The following is a 10928-nucleotide window of genomic DNA, read 5'->3' as shown; positions in this document are numbered from 1 at the left end:
AAAAAAAAAAAAAAAAATCAAATCACCTTGTGATTCAGTGTATCTGTTTACTAACTCAAATAAAGCAATTGTTCCCTCTCGAGGGGTCCAGGTGCCCCCGCCCCACAAGGCCGAAGAGCCTCAGCAGGAGGGGTGGTGAGTGGCGGGTGGGAAGGGCCAGGACTGCATGGCGCCGGCCTTGAAGCACCATGGGCCCGAGGATGCGGTGTACATACTGTATTTCTATATTCTCCTTTGTACAGAGTCACTTCACAAGTCAAGCTACTGTTTTACAGGTGCTCCTTATTTATTAGAGCTGTGAGAGCTTGGGGGACACACCTGGCGAGCGAGCTCGCTTTTTAAAAATGAAATTTAGGGGCAGGGGAAGGGGAGGCGGGAGGGAGGGGAAGCTCACAAGCCCGAGAGAGATTTATAAAAGTAAACAAAAGGCAAACTTCCAGCAACAAATTAAAAAAATAATAACAAATCAACCCCAGCACCAAACCCACCCAGGCAGGAAGCAGCAGCCCCTCCTCTGGGGGCGTATTTTTCTGCTGGGTCACAAACATTCTCCTCTCCCTGACTGGTGTCAGATTCATCAAACAAAAAATAAATCTCGAAGAAAAAAAAATGCACTTACATGTGCTTATTTGGCTTTGTTCATTATTATGACTACTGTTGTTATTTTTTTTGTTGTTACAGAGGTGTTCATTTTTCTCCCCCCCCCCCCGGGGAAACATTTAAAAATATAAAACTAAGGAGTTTTAAAAGAAAGTAAGCTACAGGGATGGCACTGGCCCTTCCTGGCCTGCTAGTTCACGCTTGTCTGCAGACAAGAGCCCACTCCGTCCATTCCAGGGCCTGCTTCCTAACCACGCCCATCACTGATGGCACGCAGTGCATGGGAGATGGGTACTTAGGCTGGGGGACCCAGGTGTGGTGTCCTTGCAAGGGCTCTTCAAGACTGATCTTTTTTAGCTCCAAGGGTTCAGGTATAAGGTTCAAAAAGCAGCAGCCAATGGAGGCAAACATGCTGTAGGGATTCCACTCACATCCACACACCATCTCACCCCATTGACTAGAGCGACTTTTATTTCAGCTTTACGTGAATGGGAGGGGTCCGTTTGGCTCTTTGGTGCTTGAGTTAAATATCAGAAAGTTCCGAAGGTGGAAAGTATGCTAATATCCAGTTCTAGTCATTGTAAACCTAGTTCAGTTCTCTTGTTCTACATATGAAAAAACAGAAGCCTAGAAAAACAACTTGACTTGTTCAGAGTCCCACACTTAGTTGGTTTAGCATCTCAAAAAATGAATGTTCATTAAAATCTGAGCCACCATGAGCAGTTCCCTTGAAGTGATCATCCTGTGGATTCTGGAGACCTGATTTCCTTCTCCCATGGAACCCGAGAGAATCTTGGAGGCTTCCTGGTGGCGGGTTGTATTTATGGCGGTGACTCCATCTGACTCTGCCGAGGCAAGCCCAGCCAAGGACGTGCCAGCAACAGAGGCACCTGGCTGTGGTTGTCCTGATAGCATTATTCATCTGGACTTGGCCATGGAGACAGTCATCCAGGATATTGATTTTGCTTTTGTCTGTAGTCCAAGATTGTCAAGCAAACATTTTGGCCCTTCTGGAAACAAAAGGTACCTTTGTTCCAACATAGAAAGATTCTGTGGCATCTCATAAGCCATCAGCACACTTTTTCCTCTCTTCCTTCTCATGATCTTAGTGCTGTCTGAATGCACAATTCTCCTGGGCTATCGAAACCACATGTAAAGAGAAATAGAAACAATAATGTATGCAAGAGTGAATATGTGTCGAGCGTTTGCACATTAGTCTCGTTTAATCTTCACAGTAGCCCTATGGGAAGGGCCTTTACTTTCCCTTTATTACATATGAAGAACTTGGAGCTTAGTAGTTTAGTAATCACCCAAGGTCACAGGGCCAGTGAGTTGCCGAATGGGATTGAAGCCCAGGAGGCTTGGCGCCAGTACCCAGGCCCTACCTCTAGTGTGGAGAAAAACTGTTAACATCTTCATGAAGAGTCTTTGACTTCCTGTAAATATGTGGCAGTGATTCAGTTTTACTCAAAAGTGGTCCTCATTTTAAACCAAGCCAGAAGGTTGCATATTAATGGTGAGTGCACGCCTCGCCTGACTGGACTCGGGGACTTGCAGAGGACGCTCTGCTCTCAAAAAAATGAGTCAGGTGGGATTTTCCTTGGTGATTATCAACCCCCGAGGAACAGAAAGCCCCATGCCTGATGCTGAGGGGAGGCCAGAGAGGAAGAAAACTCTCAGTCCCTGCCCTAGCGGTTTATACTTGATGGGTGGACGGGGCTGTGGAAAAGATGGACTCTTTCTTGGTCTCACTAGGATGCTCTCTCAATGTCTTCCAGGGTTTATATAATCACACATCGAGAGCCTGGATTCATAACTTTGAAAAACTGCCCTCCCCTTGTGGGTAGGTGCTCCCCTGATAAGGGATGGGCAGCTTGAGCCGCAAGTAGACCTACAGGTGCCAGGCCATGCTGCCCAGATGGCACAGCCAAGGGCAGGTGCACAGGCACTCAAGACTCGGGCAGACTCCTTTCCCTCCTCAGCCACCCCCTGCACCCCAAGGGCCAGATGCTTAACCTTCTTTAACAGCTTCAATAGGCACCCTCCCTGAGACACGTAATACCTACTTGCAGCTTTCCAGTGGTTCCCCGAGGCCTACCAAGCCAAAGTCAGAAGCAGGGTGTGAAATGCAAAGCCCTCCCGGCTCTGGCCCTTGCTGCCTCCCACTCCAGGTCACCAGCCTTGCCGACACACCACCTGTCTTGAATTAGGAGCTGGTTCTGATGGCCCTGCTCTCTCTCCCACCTGTGCCTTTGCACGTGGGATGTCTTTCCTTCCTCTTCCCTGGGCAAGTTCTGCAGCCCAACTGCTCAGATGAGGCCTTCCCCAGGAAGCTGCATGCACCAGCTCCTCCCCTCCGCTGTTGGGGCAGGCTCCCCCACCCCCACCCGCCGTACTGACCTCTACCCTGGTGCAGATCATACTCGGCTTTTCCAGCTGCTCATCTGGATGGGAATTGTGTCTTATTTGCCTCTCATCTCCTGAGTATGTGCCCAGCCCCTGGAAAGCCCTTGTTGTCATTATTTATTCTAAAAACTAATAAGCCATCTCCTTCAAAGATCAGTTTACATGCCACCCCTCCATGAAGCCAAACTGGAATCCCCGAGGGGCAATTAATTCCTTCTCCCTTGGGTTTCCATGACCCGTGTTCGAATGGACCGGGACCACTTCTGGCACTGTGCTCAACAGTCGCCCCACATTGCCAGGCTCCTTGGGGGTATGCACTACGGCCCTCTTAACTTTGCATCCTTGAAGAGCTACTCACTGCCCTTGGAACTGAAAGTGTTGGCTGAATTGGACCACTTTTATCCTACTAGCCTAATGACAGAAGAAGACAGTAAACCCTGAAAATCAGGGCAGGTGTGCAGCAAAGTCACGAGCTTCCTTTTGTGCGGCTAACACTTGAGGGAGGCACCAGTGCTACTCCCAAGGCAGCCAGTCAGCCAGCACGTCTTTGGGCTTCGGAATGCAAGGCCAGTGCTAAGTGCTGGGAGCAACACAAATGGGCTAAGACTCAGCCACTGCCCTTGCATCTGTGCTGAACGCCGATTCCAGGTCATGCAACTGTCACGAGTTTTGCCAAAAAGTGCCTTAGAGATGAGATAATTCCTTGACCTTTGGACACATTTATAGATGGAAAGATAGCCTTCAGTACCCAGAAAATGCCTCTTCTTCTATCTCTTGACTGCGTGTGGAAAGAACAGTTGCCACCTGTGTATGTCATTCTTCTAGTGAAGGGGCACTTTGGCTGAGAGGTGGCTCCCTGCCATTAGGTGCTTATTCTGTGCAGGGCCCTGTGCTAAGGGCTTTCCTGACAGTCACTCATGTAATTCTCACGTCAGCCCAGTGAGGGAGTGGTTGTATTATCATCATGCCCATCTCATAGCTAAAGAAACTGAGGCATGAAGACAAAGGGGTTTTCTGTCCAAGCTGTTGCAAATAGTAAGAGGCAGGACCCAGCAGTGGGCCCCAGGGCTGAGCTGCCTCACTAGGGCCTGAGGCGCTTGGCATTTGAGGCCATAGGGCAGAGTTCGGATCCCTTAGTTGGTGCCCAAACCAAATTAATGAGGTCAAGACATCTTTAACTTTCATATTAGGTTTGAATTAAAAAAGAATGACTGCTACTTCTCCTGACACCTGGTTTTGGGCAAGATCTAAAATAGGACTGTCAAGGTGTCTGTAGGGAACATTTGAAGGAGAGGGGCTGGGGGCCTGTGTCATAGCTCAGAGAAGGGAAGGGGAGCAAGGACCCTTCGGCACACATGTTCAATTTCCTGGGGCAGGGAGCAGAGGGCACGTGAGCCACGGCCTTTTTCCACTTCCTATTGTTCCTATTGTTTGACCCGCACACGGGGCTTCCCCATGGCACTTGCTTAGATGGGATGGTGAACAGGAGCAGCTGTAGAGCTGCCGGGGCCACACCAACTGGGACACGTGAGAACTGTCCTGTGTCCGCACCACGACATTCACCCAGACTATCTCCAGCAGTTCTCACGAAACCACGTGCTACAAGCAGTGTGATTCTTATTTGGGGATGAGGAGAAAACAGTCCAGGAAGGTTAAGTGATCTGCTCAGCCACTCAGCTAGGATGTAATAGAGCCCAGATTTGAACCCTCTGCCCCCAAGGGCGGTCGGTGCTCTGATGGCTACAGAAATACCAGCATCAACTCAGCTCACAACTCAGTTTGGATCTCAGTCAGCCAATGTGATGCATGTCTGATGATGCCACTCCATCTTGCTTCAGACCTCAGGCAACAGATGACGCCCTCCTTCCGCATCTGTTCCTTACATGCAGATTTGGGCCAAATCCACAGACGGTGAACTCCTGCAAGAAAGAATAGGCACCACTGTTAATTGTAATGTACCCTTATCCAAGGACTGCTAAATGTTGCTTAGTTGCATTACTTCATTTATACCTCACAACCCTGTGAGGTCAGTACTAGTATTCCCGTGTTGCTGTTGAGGAAACTAGGCACACAGCTGGGGCACAGCCTGGAACGGTACTCGGGGAGTGTGAGCTCAGAGTCCCCACTTCAGTGCACACTCCCATTTGGACCTTTCTCTTGTGGACGGATGGATGCCTGCGTGCTGTGTACATGAGAACAGAGCCAGTTTATTGAGTACCTCAGTTCACTTTCACCCGCGTTGGCTCATCTTTGAGAGCATCAACCTTGGAAGTGACATAGAGGAGCATAAGAGTGACTCCTAGCTATTGAGTTACAGAAAAAGTCAATTGCTTATCCTTTTTTTACCTAACAAACATCCCATAAATTCCCATCCTGAGAACTCTGTGCAAACACAGCCACTTCAGAATCTAATAAGTAAGAATGCCCACGGAGATCCAGGGGACCCACTCTGTGGCCCTTTACCATTCTTATTTCCCCTCCTTTGCTTTCCTCTAACCAGCCTTGGCCCAGCTCTTGAAAGCAAGGGCCGTGGAAGCCATCTTGGCCTTCCACACGGGCAGGCAGAGTTGCGTGGTGTCTAGCTCCTGGCTGCTGTGCCTCTCATCCACTGTTGGAGCAGTATCAGTCGAGTTCCTTGAATCTTCTCCATGTCCTCTGTGTCCTTCAAAACCCCCTTTCCTATTTCCTGCTCTGGGCTTCCCTCCAGACCTTCTGCAGTTAAGACTGTTGGGATGTCCTGGTGTCCTGAGCAGCGGGTGAGGGGCCACCGCCTCTGCAGCTGTGTGGACATGGCTGGCTCACAGGACAGCATGTAAGGGTCTCAGCTGAAAGTCACTCAGCCTCAGGGACAACAGGAAAAACCTCATTGTTTCCAGCCTCCTATGTCTCATGCAAATAATCACATTCCATTTTAATGTTCCATGTGAAATAATTTCTGGCGTTGGAAATACTTGGAAAAAAAATATTTTTTAGGAAGGGCTAGGTTGTGAGTGAGCGAGCTCTGGAAGGCATGCCTTTGACATTGGTAAAGAAAAGGAAAATGGAGACAACGTATTCAGCCAGAAACTTTAGACTATGTTTGTTTGTTTGTTTTTCTTCTTTCTAGGTTTACTTAAACAAAAGAGAAGGCTTAGTTCAAAGTAAAAACAATGAAAACAATGGTAGAAAAGAAAAAAAAAGAGTTTTATAAAACAGCAGGACGTGCCTGAGCCCTTTAATGTCACACTCCCCAGCACGCCTGAACCCCACCCAGCACCATGACCTCCCTTCCCAGTCTCCACCATGGGGCTCACAAGTATCTCCTTCGCGCACAGTGGCTGGATTAGGGCTTGGACCGAAGGCCAGGAATGCAACAAGATACTTTTATACTCATTGATCCTTTAAAAAAAGAGTTTGTTTTCATGAAACTTTAATTCACTTTTTTTTTTTTTCTTTTTTAGCTTTTTAGCCTAACTGCTACACATTTTCTCCCTGTTCTTTGTGAAACGCTAATCCAGCCCAGGGTTTTCATTTTCCGGGTGTAACTTTTCAGAAATTGTATATCTGCATAGCAACCCCACAAGGGCTGCCTATGTCACGGTATCACATGTCAGAAAGATGAAAAGGACTCCAAATCTAAGCTCTCCACAAACTTGGCCCTCCGATTCTGGGCCAGAGAGCTTCTTGGCCTTAATATAAATGGCAGGAGAGACATTTCAGGGCCAGAAAGGTGCAAACTTTTATCTTGTTGATGACAGAAAACGACACATGACCTCAGCTCGGCTCGGTGGGGACGATCAAACCAGAAACAAAGGCCGTATTTTTCTCTGCTCTTGTCCCTGCTGTCAGCTTCCAAGTGCAACCTGAGCCTGGATTCCGAACCCAGTGTCCAGATTAGAGATTGTTGACTCAGATTTAGTGGTGAAACGTGAGCCGGACTCTGTTGATGGCAAGCCTTGAAGAAGCAAGTTTACTTAAGCCAAGAGAGAGATTGTGTGTCAGACGAGAGCCTGGCTTTTCTTTATCACAAACTTCCTGATCTGCCTCTGTTTTAATAGTTTCCACCACCACCACCACCACCACCACCGAGAGGGAGGGGAGAGAGGGAGAGACAGAGAGAGACAGAGAGAAAGAGAGAGGAAGCACCCCTCTCAGTTCCATCTCTTCAGTGTTATAAATCAGGAAATTAACAAGTGTGTAACCGGCATTTGCCACAGTCAAAGACAATGAGCCTTTTGTGTTTCCAACCGGGAGCCCGCACTTAACATAATCAATGAAGAGCTCTACTCAGAGAGGATGAAAAATGAAGGCTTGATCTGGCCATTTAAAGGATCTTTCCTAATACTCAGGCACATGGCTTTTATGAGATGCAAACATGGCTTAGAACCTTGCCTTTGGTCTGAAGGCGGGTCATTAAGAGAAATCATTACATCCCTTTGCCTGTCTCTGTCTCTCTCTCCATTTTTCTTTGGCTCCCTCCCGGCTTTTCCTTGGCTTCTGATTCCATCCCTCTTTTAGATTCTCTGTGCCTTCAGTAATTTATGTGCAAGATATTTTCCCAACCTCCAAATGTTTTTCCATTTGGCAAACCATGTCCCAAAGCCTCCACACAATGTAGCTGTAGAGTTCATTTACACTAGAAAACATAAGCTTGGTTAATGGGCAAGACTAAGAGGCCAATGGCAGTGACCCTGCGGGTCTGGGCCGTCACAGACTGATCCTTGGGGCCGCCCCTGGGGATGCAGTGGGGGTGGGTATCTCGGAGTGTCTTTTCCAGGTCACCACAGATGCTTGGCTTCAACCCTCCTTGTCTCCAAAAGGGAAAGAATTCCTTCCAAGCCCCTTTCTCGTATAGTTTTTGGAAGCTTCAGGGCACCATATGGAGAATCATTTCATGATCCTCCTGATGGCTTTTACGTGAGCAGCTATAAATTGGATGGTTTCCTTCAGGTCTGATATCCTGCAGTACCTGCCGCGGATTGTCAGGAAAGTCACCGAATATGTTAGTCCTGTGCTGTTCTTGGGAGGAAAGAAGGCCCAGACCCCCTGCTGGGAGGGACCACTGTTACTCTGAGAAATGAAAACTAGAGAAGGGGGAAGGGCAGCATGTGGAGCAAAAGTCTGGAAGCTCAGCAGGGTCATGTGCCCCAGTGAATCTTTCATTCCAAAATCTTAGATTGGGTTGAAGGCGGGAGTTGAGGCTGGTGCCTCTTCTCAAATGCCACACTCACTGGCTTCTCCCTTGAGGCTCTTAATAAGCCTGGCTGGGCCACTCTGTGAGATAAAGATGAGGTTAATGGGCTGGGTTTATGTCCAGGCACTCACAGGGTATAACTAGACAGCATTTGGCTTCTGAAATATGAGTTCCATTCATTGAGGAATTGGCACTTTTTCTTTCTAAACAGTTGCAATGATATAATACAACTCTCTCCATTTTACGTCTTTAAAAGGCGCCGTGTGAGGGGCTCTCTCAACTCTTGACCCAGGCATCTGTTGATTTAATAAGCAAATCAAAAGCAAAGAGCCATGCTCATAAGAAAAAGGCTTTAGGTGAGTTTTTTAAGAGGGCTGCTTTGGCTTAGACACCATTTCCTTAACTGACTTCCTTTGACCCTAGACGTCAGAGCCAGAAGGGCAGAGGCTGGTTAGCGTATTCCACAGCCCCCCCCCCCCCCCCCCGTCAATGAGGAATTGAGCCCCTCAGCTGTTTCCCAAGCATCTCTAAAAAAAAAGTCACAAAAATCTTGGTACTAAAGACTGGTTGGCTCTGGGAACTCATTCACTCGGATGTATTTTTAGGCTTTTGTTTATCTGCCTTGATTGATAAATTAATTATCAAAATGCGTTAGAAAATAATAGCCAACTGGTGAGAAACGGAACAGTTGGAGGAAGCGCGGCAATGGAGGCAAGCATGGCAGACTCCCTCAGCCTTTCCGGCGGAGCTCCGGGAAAATCCATCTTCTCTTTTCCTTTCTCTTCTTTTGGGGGCTGATCAGGGCTCTGGCTTGGTAAAGCCCACCCCCACCGCACCACATCGCAGAGTATCTCATTAATGTCCCCAGGAAGGCTGCACGTGTCCTTTCCCTCTCCTCGCCTACCTTTCCTCCGTCCCTCTCCACTCTCAAGTCTGCCGCAGGCCAACCAGAACCCCAGCAGATGTTTGCATTTTATGAGCCAAATGGGAGCCTGAAGGCTCAACCAAATACCAGCCCCGCTGAGAGGGGAACCAGGCCATCTAACACGAGGAGCACAGAAGGCCGCTGGTCCAGCCGGGCTGGGGCTTCCCGGGAGCAGAAGGAAGGCTGAGTAATGGGCTGGCACAGCCTCGTGTTGGCCCATTGCTCTGTCCTTCTGAAGAGCTCACAGAGGCCTTTCATGGGGTCTCAGAGAGTGTGGAGAGGCCCTCCGCGAGTTCACCTCCCTGGCTGGCGGTCCTGGCCGGGATGGCCTCCCCTCATGCCAGGGCACCATGTGGTACCTGGCACAGGAACAAGCAGGAGGGTGAGGACGGCTCCTGTAGAACCAGCTTGTGCGGCTCGGTAGCCATCCCTGCCTCGACACTGCTGCGGGGCCACGGAAGAATGAATGGGCGGTGTGGGTGTGCGGATGGAAGAGCAGTTTCCCTCTCAGCTCCGCCGCTGCTGCTGTTGGTCTGTAATGACTCCAAGGCTCAGTCTCTCTCTCGGTGATACGGAGGTGATGACACCTACTTGGGGTTGCTTCCGGGGTTGGATGACAGCGAGTGTGTCGGTTCCGGGCCTGTTTGCTCTGAGGTCCATTTCTCAACTTTCTCCGCTCCGCTCTGCTCCGCAGGGCAATGGGAGACGCCGGGGAAGGGATTTCTCTCCCTCTCTCTCTGCCTCAGCCACCTTCCTCCGTTCCCTCTGGAAAGCCCTTAGCGGATGCAGCTCCCACAAAGTCCTCCTATTTTTGTTCCTTCAGCCTCAGGGTTTTCTCACTGTTCCCTGGCCAGCTTCTCTGTGCCCCACCGCTGTGGACCCCCTCCCTTCCCCGCACTCAGGGTTTTCCCACTAGCCCCGGCCCAGCTGCTTAGCGCTCCATCACTGCGGACCACCTCCCTTCCTGGCGCTCTCTTGGCTGCAAGTGCCTGAGGTGCCTCTGTTTTCCTGGTTGGGCCCTGGCTGAGAGAGTGAACACGGAAACGTGTTGCACACCAAGACGGAGGCAGACCTCCCGAAAACCCCAGTCTGTAAAGCAGAGTGGGGAGGTGCAGCTCACCTGGTGCTTCCCACCCTGAGCATCACAATCTGGAGCTTAACCCTAGGTTAGGGTGATCTATCTGAAACCATTTCCAGAGGGGGTCTTCAGCTTGGGCCTTTAGACAACTAGAAAAACGGAATAAAAACTATATATATATATAAATCATATATTAGTTTCATTAAAAATATGGATAAAAAATATCCAGTGGGCTTCTGGTATGCCTTCCATTTATTCTTTGCTTTAAAAAAAAAAAGAAGAGATGAAGGTTCTCACCTGTCATCCAGGTTGGAGTGCAGTGGCACGATCATAGCTCACTACAACCTCAAACTCCCAGACTCCAGTGATTCTCCTGCCTCTGCTCCTGAGTAGCTGGGACTATGGGCCTGCGCCACCACACCTGACTAATGTAAAAAATAAAAATAAAAACCTTTTTGGCTGGGCGAGTTGGCTTATGTTTGTAATCCCAGCACTTTGGGGGGCTGAGGCAATAGATCAACTTGAAGCCAGGAGTTCAAGACCAGCTTGGCTAACATGGTGAAATCCCGTGCCTACTAAAGATACAAAAAATTAGCTGGGTGTGGTGGCATATGTCTGTAATACTAGCTGCTCGGGAGGCTGAGGCACGAGAATTGCTTGAGCCTGGGAGGCGGAGGTTGCAGTGAGCCGAGATTGTACCATTGCACTGCAGCCTGGGTGGCAGAGTGAGACTCTGTCTCAAAAAA

This window comes from Cebus imitator, unplaced genomic scaffold, assembly GCF_001604975.1.
Source record: "Cebus imitator isolate Cc_AM_T3 unplaced genomic scaffold, Cebus_imitator-1.0 Scaffold160, whole genome shotgun sequence".
In the NCBI taxonomy this organism is placed as follows: domain Eukaryota; kingdom Metazoa; phylum Chordata; class Mammalia; order Primates; family Cebidae; genus Cebus; species Cebus imitator.
The sequence above is the reverse complement of the archived record's forward strand: the minus strand, read 5'-3'. Positions refer to the sequence as shown.